Consider the following 9,541-nt stretch of genomic DNA (forward strand, 5'->3'; position numbering starts at 1 on the left):
TACTCCAACTAGAACGTATAGTTTGTTTTTGCTCTACCGTAACGTAATTCACATTTTGTAAATTAGGTCGTCTGAAAGAAACACACTTTTTACACGTCAGCAAACATATAGTGTAGATTTTGCACTGGAAAGATAAAGGAACGTGCATTTGCTCTTTGATGTGCATTTTTACAGAAACATATACCAGTATGAAAAAAATGTATAAATACAAAAGGTTTTAGGATGGGATAGAGGTGGGTGGGCATCCCCAAAACAGTCACTATTTGTGGTAACACTATGGTAGCCCCAGTGAGGAGAAACTAATAAGATCCTTACCACTGTCTGTCCTTAAAACAACTCAGGCAGGATCGCAGCACATTTTTTGGGTCTGGCACTGTTACATGCCCTTGGTGATAAGGCAGTGTTTTGTTCAGACCCCTTTTAACACTGCATTATGAAAGTCACAAATGCCAACTGACACGATTCAGCCAGAAAACTCACAATTTTTAAAGGCAAAAGTGGTTGTATTTCAGCCTTCTCACGTCCTTTTCAATGTAAGCCAATTGGGAAAATAAATAATCAAGTTTTTTTCAAAATGTCCTTCTTTTGTTTTTCCAAAGGTTGGAGTGTATGGAAAGCGGACTTGAGGCCAAGTAACTGTTTTGCGAGTATATTTGCACTGTATTGTTGTGGTGGTTGTGTTTTGCGTTCTGTTGTGCTGCATATGTTATTGAGTTGCGTTGTATTATTGTCTTCATTCAGTATGTTTGGTTTTCTTTGTATCAGGCTTGTTTATCACGCTACAGTATTGTGCTCTGTAATTACTTTAGAGACGTCAAGTGCTGCCACATTATTTACAACCAAAAGTATCATATTTTTCCAAAGTTCAAATGACAACAATATTCACAAAGGTAGTAAAACACTGCTGCTGCAGCTGTTCACCTACTTAGGACACCAGGCTAAGACTGTGGGGAAGACACTGTCTTAAAAGAACACTTCCTGCTTAGAGAAACGCAATCCTTTCACTGCTCTTGCGTCTGCCTACTACGTGCCAGACAAGACATGTTGTGCAGAAAGGGCACCAGGTGCGACCCGAAAAACAACCCCCACCCCACTAACCCTCCAAGGAATTAACGGTAAAGCCTCTCTGAGACTCGCGCGCTCGCGCAGTCGCGCGTGAGGAGCACCACGAAGTTTGTGACGTCACTTCCCTGCTAGTTGCGCCCATTGGCTGAGCTGCGTCCGTCGGTGCTGTGAGATGATGCGTCGGACGCCACGTCGGCAACAGTCAGAAGCATCCGAGTAAAGTCTGTGGACCGATCGAAGGGAGAGCCACGAGCACCACTCACCGGGCACCTTCACCAGCTCCTGAGGGAGAGTACCCCTGCTGCACTCTCTGCAGCCAAATCAGCAGTAGAGCACTGGAGACGCCTCGAGGAGCTCTGGAAGGTGGGTATCGCGCTGCGTGCTGGGGTTATGGCCTGCGATTGGAGTGGTCCATCCTTAACCCGTGCACAAGTCCGTTGTCCCTTCCACAGAGTGCGGACCTGGTGCTAGTGATGCACCGTTTCATACTAGCGCTACCTGCAGTACTGCCGTGCACACCGCCAGCGATGCACGCGATGACCCATCTGCAGTGCCTGCTCTAGTGCGTGGCAGTGCCTCTAATTATAGTGGCTACTCTGCTGCCTTGATCCAGTGTCTATCCTGCACAGGGCGTGCTACGTACGTAGCACTATTGTCTGGTTGTAGACACTCTGTAACCCTAGACTGCCCTTCGGGATATGAGACTGCGCCATATCACTACCGATCATGCACTGTGCTTTCTCGTTAACACTTTCAATCAAGAGACCAACGAATATATTGATCGGGACATTTCAGCTAGCACGAACCACCTCTCTCACAACGTGTCACGGCAGTCCAGCTTCACGGTTTTCCCTGTCTGCCTATTGCCGCTGTTGGACCTGAACGCTCACACCGTTGTAGGTGTGCTGGCTTCAGACGTCCCAGCATTGTAGGGCTAGCGTGGCGAAAGTCTGCCAGGCCGGAAACGCTGCTGTGGGGGAATCTCTACTTATACAGCTAGTTTCTTGCCATGGATCTGACTGTGAATGCTCTTGGGTGAGCGCAGTCAGCTTTAGCTCTGAGATTTAATCTCTGCTCTGCTGCCACGTCACAGGGAGGTTTTACCATCTCCTTAAACCGATGGTGCTTCGTAAACAACAGTATTTGACTTTCTGTATGCAAGCCACAATTTCTGTACTCAAGTGACGGGGGACGTCGCTTCAACTGGGCACCCTTTACAGAGGGACACGTTTACATGTTCACAGATCTGTTTGGAAAATGTGACTTTCTCCCAGCTTGGCTGTATTTTTGTAGTTGGTAGTAAGGCGTTACTTTTTGTTTTGTGATCTCTGACAATGCTAATAAGAACTTGCAATTACTATTTTTTCTGATTATTTTTACTAGAATAACAAAAAATCGAACTACGGTAGTCATAATATACGCCTTTAATTAACCGTGAAGACAGTCCTTAGCCTAAGGCCCACGTTTCTTGTTTTTTTCTGCTACTATGTTTGCCAGCTGTTAGGTAGTGAAAATCCTCATTCATGGAGTGGTGGTCTCCAAACTTTTTAATGCCGCGCTCCCCCAGTTGAAAAAATGAAAATCATTGCCCCCCCCTCCACCCCCTTCCGAATTTTTCACAATTATTTTATTAAGCTTGCAATGTTTAAATATGTCTAGACCTAATAAAACATTGCAGTTATGTACTGTTAGCTTTTTATAAATGCAATAGCATACTTATGCTTAAACAAAGCCCTGTTGCCAGAGCCCGCCCCCCCAGTTTGAAGACCCATGTCATAGAGTGACCAGGCGTCCATGATTTGAGGGTACATTCCCGGTTTTTCACTAGCTGTCGCGGCAGATTTTGGGAAATTTAGCTAATGTCCTGGTTTTTTAGAGAGGGTCGACTGAAAACGGTGGGAGCTGATTTTGTTTGTTTTCCAAAGCGGGGGTAGTTAACAGGTCTTATTAGAAAGCAATTTAATTAACAGGCATTATACTCGGTTGAAGTAAAATTGTAGTCCCTTTTCTGTTTTTGGGAAATGTCCCGAATTTTGGCCTTTAAACTCTGGTCAACTTACCATCTCATCTTTTGTTGTTGTTTTTTTGTGTGTCATCTGATCATATTGCTATATAAGCAATGGGAATATACCCGCCTGTTGCTTCAGTTCGTTTGCAGAAATAGGATACATCACCAGTTCTCAAATTCATGTCTCATTCATACAGCTCCGAAGCTAAGCCCACTGCACCACACCTGGCACCTGTTACGCCCCCACAGACTTATCCTAGGATTTTATCCAGCGTGTTACAGGCATTGTGGTGATCAGCGAAATGCCCTTTACAAAGGTCCTGTCGAAAGTTCAAGACGCCTTACCAACAGATTAAAGAATCATGGGTGAGGGTAATTATTTGTCCAGTCTTGTATTTACCATCTGTAATTTGGGAATCTGCTTCTGTAAACTCACCCTTCACGTTGATAGGTTACAACCTTGGATCTGTGCTTTTAATTTTGTGGTTCAGGGAAAACTGAGTCACTAGATATTTTACATTGGCTGGATCCCACATAAATGAAGTAATTCAAGTGTCACTAAATCTAAGATACTGTCAGGGACGACACTATCATAGGTACTTTGACAATCCTTTGAAAGTTTCAAGGAGATCACACCTTAAGTAGTTATATCACTCTACCTCTCATCATATTCGGTGACATCAGTACAAGTGAGAGCAAATCGTCCTGTCACGTTTCTTTCTGTAATTAAGTGGGGAGCCTGTTCCTTTCTTCAATATCAGTGCCTTGATATAGTTCCAGAACAATTCAACAACCTTTATGAAATATGGGCTGAAAAGCAAGTTGCATATGAGTTGCAGTACGGTCACCAGAGCAAAGTCTTCTGTGTCCGGGGTGGCAACCAAAGAAGCAACCCGTCCGAGGGCGACAACATGAGTCAGTAGAGCTGGATTTTATGTGGGTGGAGTAGCATCCTTGTATATTGAAACAACTTTATTCCAGGGACCATCACTAGTGTATTACAATGGATGTTAGTACAGGCAATACAAAGTACATCTTTTGAGTATCCTTATTTAGCTTATGTAGTGCTGTAGTTTTAGCGTTGTAAGCTATATGTATTCTGCAACCTGTGGACCAGGGAAGCTGCAAAATCCTTATAAAACTTGCTTTTATGCTCCTTGTCTTTCATGACCACTGGATTTGCGTTTACTAGCTCTGCTTGTTGAATTGTTTCCCACTTCCTCAGTACACATTGGTATGATATATATTTAGAATGACTTTACAGGTGTATAAATACACTGCATATCCGTTTTGGCTTTACATGCACTTGGTGTCCACCTTGCACAAGATGTGTCTCCAGGATTGTGCCTATATTACTAGATGTCAAGATCTTCCTAGTCTGTTGCATTAGACCTGGTCCTAAGTGTCAGAGACATTAATTTTATTCTTCATCCTGCTGTCTTCTCAATTTGGCCCGCATATTTATTCCATAGGACCAAGGCTGGAAACTATTTAGCAAGAGATGCAGTATATACAATGTAGCTAACTCGGTGGATCTATCGGTTATAACTCCCTCTTAAAAGTGCATTTTCCTCCACCTAGTGGCAAAACGTCAAATGTTTGCTGACCCTGGATCAACTTGGCTCATCTTTTCAGTTCTTTTCTGAGAATAACTCAATTTCTTAAAGCAATGTGAGTGAGGGCAGGGTGAGCTAATCTCCAAAGCGGCCCGCCTCTCTACCACCAGTAGCTTCCACCGGTGTTTGAAAGTGTACAGGCAAAATCCTGCAGGCTGCTGCTGGCCTCTGACATTACCACGTCATAGGGACGACCCAAATATGTCTTTGGAGAAGTGTGCAGCTAATCAGAACTGCAACAATCCTGATGCAACTGTTTAATAATCAACATGAAAAGACACGCTCATCAATATCTGGAAACTCACCTTTGCCAGCTGTAGAGAAACATATTTTTCCAGCACCACATTTGGTGGCACTATTCGTAGAACATAAGATTGTATTCTAAAACACAAGACCATAAGATTCCTGTTCAAGGTTACAGTTTATAACTACAGAAGGACAGTATATCCGAATTATAAATAAATAAACCAGTGTGTGACTACATATGATCACATTGTGGAGGCAGCTGTCTGTTCTTTCATATAACAGTCAGAATGTTCATTTCATTTGGAACTTTAATCATCATGGTTATAAATAACCTATAGGCATTGTTAGATGGCATTATGGAGCGTAGTATTGAAAATTTAAAATACATAAACTCAGTCAGTTGTGTAGGGCACATCAGTCTACAGGTGTATGTGCACTGATTGGGTGTTAGTAATATGCAGAAGAGGTGCGTGGGGCCATGGCATGTCCATCTGGTTTGCACAAAAATGGATTGAAAATTATTATGTAAAGAACCTTGGGGAGCGTCTGTTAAAAAGTAATTTCATAAATAGAGAACAATTGGAAAACTACTAAACAACTAAATTTGTGAATGATGTAAACTACTGGAAGGAAAGAGAAACCTTATTAGAGAAATACAGAAAACATTATAGGGGAATAATTCAAATAAGATACAAGAAAAAAATGTTGTCGGGAAGTGATAACTGTATTTAAAGAAAACAAAAATCATAACTTCTCTGGGACCTTATAGGAAATGCTATGTGCAGTAGACAAAAAGGGGACCCACTCCCAGTTGAAGAAAAGCAATGTATAATTTACATATATGTTAGACATGTTCGGTTTTTAAATGATGAAGAGCGGATACACCTGTGGGAAACGATACATGAACCAATGAAAAGGCATTCATGAAGTTACTGATTTAGTAATAGTGAAACCAGATCCTCCAATAAGAAATCTGGAGGGTCGTATGAAAGCCATAATATCTTCTAGAGCTCAGGGTCTGGATGGGACTTCTGCAGATGTGTTAAGATCCAACCTGGTACATGGCATCTCATGTGTTCTCCTTGATAAAATCAGGAATGGAAAGTAACAATCTCTGGCTTCTAGAGGGGAATTGGCAGGGTACCAAGAAGGTAGGTCTTGCTCTTAAAACTACTGAATGGTGGATTCTCGGGTACACAATATGCTAGCCATCTACTAAAGTGCCTTGAAGACTGGTCAGAAAGTGAAGAAATACTACAAAAGTGCTATATCCGTTTCAGAAGAGACCATTCTACTCTGCATGGATTTCTGGTGTAAAAATTACAAACTGAAATGTGTGTGAAGGAGTACCACTTTATGTTGCTTACATTGATCTCACAACGACATTCAACTTAATATATAACAAAAAACGATTATGGAGAACAATGTTAGTTTAGTGGATTCCAGTAGGATTACTACACTTAATAAAAGAACTCTACCAAAATGCTTTAACTCAAATTCAGTTAGGGAAAATGGAGCTCTAACATAAAGAATAAAGACCCTGAATGGACTAAGACAAGGCTGGATAATTGGCTCCACTATTGTTCTCAATCGCTGTAGCAAATGTCCTGAAATTGTTAACCGCGCAAACTATTTTCCATTTAAATGAAGTCAAGTTCTCCTTGATCTCACTTCTATTGGTCTTCAAAGAGACTTAGGCAGGTTACTTTGAGGATAACTAAAACAACAGAAACCAGGGTGATGGTGTTTCAGAAAAGGATGTGTAATTTGAATTTCAACAGGAGCTCAGTTCATCTACACTAGAATCAATAAGTGCATGCATGTGAGGCTGACATTCTCCAATAAGCTGAGTTTACCACTCCATGGACTAAGTGGTACGATGTGTGCAGACAGTTGCAGGTTTTCTGGGGAGGCTTGATTCAATCTTAGCCCATAAATCAGTAGAGATACTTGGAGAAACTTGAGTTTAAAATAGTGGGTCTGTTGCTGTTTGGTTTTGAGCCAAAATTATGTTCTCAAAGTCTGATCCACAGAAATAAAGGTTTAGAGGTGCTGGAATGAACTGTCATTGGAATACTGGGGTATGATCTGAGACTGCAGTTCGAGCTAAGTAGTATAGTATACAAAAATCAAAATGTTAAACTATTGGCACTGTATTTTACTGACGTAAGAACAATCCTTTGCACGACGACACAGCACATAAGGAAGAAGCCCAACTCCCAATGGTATTTTAACATTTGCAACAATTCAATTTGTTCAAAGTACATTACTATAATTCACAGTCTAAACATTGTTTGGAAGAAAATGAATAGGAAAGTGGTAAATCATACTTGCCCAAAATCAGACTGAATGTAATGGTCAAAATAACCCAAATATGAATGTATAATTATCTCTATCCTGAACCCCCCCCCCCCCCCCCCCCCCCCGAAGTATTCAAGCCCTACAGAAAGCTTTAGTTGTCCTATAGACCTCATATTGGCACAACACGTACACACAATGGCATTTTTAGGTCTGGTTACACTATTAAAAAAAAAAACATCCCCACATCATGATACATAGACATTAGGAAAGGAGTACCATTTGATATCAGATCTGAGTCACTAGATCCAGTTTTTAAAGCCTGGTGTTTTGCTTCATTATTGACTGAGCTGAAACACCCATACACTGACAAAAATCTCTGGAATGCGCTTCTTATTCTAACAAAGACAATAATTCACTTCACAAGTTTCGTAAAGGAGATTAACATGCTGAAAGCACACATTTAAAAATGGTCACATCAATGAAATGAAAACATGCACAAAAGATTCTCCACTGCAATATCCACAGCAAATATATGTATCTATATTATAATGCAAAGCAAATGAATTAAAATATGCATCGCCATGAGGCATGGGCACACCTGCTTTGTCTCCCTCCTATCAGCATCAGATCGCCAGATCCCAGAATCGATCGTGGCCGGAGAGAGATATCAATTGTCCTCACAGGAAGGATGACACACCTCAGCATCCTGAGCATGTCTGAGATCTGAATCACACACACACCGGTCCATCTGGTTGCGGCCTTTTATACTTTGAACAAACAAGAGAGAAAATTTCTAGAAACTCCCTCTCACTGCAGAAGTTAATTATTCAAAAAAGCTGATTACTTTAGGCCAGCTTTGAAAAGAACATGTCGGACTTGGTCAAAATCCCAGGGTGCCCCTTCAAAACAAAACCGTTTCCTGCCGTCCTAGTACATTCTTATAAGTAAGCCCTTGGTGGGAAAGAACACGAGAACAAGCAAAATAAAAACATGAGCGCATTGTATGACGTGGTGGCAAATGCTAAAATAAAGTCAATAGGCAAAATGAAGCTGTTGGTCACTAAAGTGACAGTGGGCTGCTAGGCTAAGTGCTACGTGGAGTCAGTGGTCGAAACAAATATCATTACACCTAGTAATATTGTAACTTCAGATACTACATGGCAGTATAGAAAATGCCATTTCAAATTGGCTGGCCACTGCTATTGGCTCTACCAGTGCTGGTGCCAAAGTATTAGCGTCCAGCAAGCATTAGGAAACCGAGACGAACTGGCTGTATCAGTGTTTGTTTTATTTGCTATAAATCGCCCTATACTTATTTACCATTCTCAGGCATATGTCAGTTATTCAGCAACTTTGGAGTCATCTGGTGTGTGGCCAAGATTTCTTAGATGTTTTGGTACAGTTTCTGATTTAACGCTTGGGGGCATTAATACTTAGATTGTGTTCACATTTAAATCACAGCTTGCAGTGCCAGCTCCCCGAAGACTATAAATCCATTTGAAAGTCTGTTTATCTCTTGGAAAATACATGGTTTATCAACCAAATCCAACTACCTATCAATCCAGCACCACATGTAAGATGTGTTAATTTATTGAAATTAATTATGGTAGTAACTTATGGATGTTCAAGGAAGGGGAGTTAGTTGATAATCCTAAAATGTGTTCCATATGTTCTTGCATGATATGTTTGCAGGAAAGCAAATAGGCCCAATCGCATATCGCTTATGAATGCATTGTAAGTGAAAATGTCTATAAATCTTTCACAGACTTGTTTATTCACTGATGCCAAAGATTGTCAGTGTATAATCCAGTACAATAGGCAGTACCACTTCATAAAGTAGAAACTCCGAATATACTGTCGATTTTATACTGTTGTAACGCTCTGCATTGGTATAAAATTAATTAAAACATTTAAGAAATAAGTAATGCTGGAGTATGTTAATGCCACTGGATTTAACTATCCATCCTGACATTCTCCCCTCCTTGCACTACCCATTCCGCGAGGATGGACCATACTTAATCACTGTACATGAATATTTTTTTATTGGTCTTTCTTTCACAGTATTCCACTCAAGACTTGTTTAGCATAAAACAATTCAGTTTAGGCTCTGATAATATCCAGTAGGCTAAATATTGGGGGGTGCCTCATGAAGGTAGGGTCTACCCAATGCAGTAGGGTATAGGTGGGATATGCAGTGTTTTGAAAGTTAGGAGGTGGAACAACTCAGCTGCTCTGGACTTTGAAGTGTGACCATAAAATGTGTCAAATGTTCATTTTAACCAAGTGGAAAATCAGTCATTTCTTA

The 9,541-nt window shown here is 41.0% G+C and overlaps 1 protein-coding gene across 1 annotated transcript in view; it reads left to right on the plus strand.

The window, feature by feature from the left end:
• Nucleotides 1-1,234: 1,234 nt before the first annotated feature.
• TMEM263 (transmembrane protein 263) overlaps nucleotides 1,235-9,541 on the plus strand; it is a 72,627-nt gene continuing 64,320 nt past the window's right edge. The window contains exon 1 of the mRNA XM_069228362.1: nucleotides 1,235-1,428. The gene's annotated coding sequence lies outside the window, so the exon portion shown is untranslated. The remainder of the gene's footprint in view (nucleotides 1,429-9,541) is intronic.

Source organism: Pleurodeles waltl, chromosome 4_1, assembly GCF_031143425.1.
Source record: "Pleurodeles waltl isolate 20211129_DDA chromosome 4_1, aPleWal1.hap1.20221129, whole genome shotgun sequence".
In the NCBI taxonomy this organism is placed as follows: domain Eukaryota; kingdom Metazoa; phylum Chordata; class Amphibia; order Caudata; family Salamandridae; genus Pleurodeles; species Pleurodeles waltl.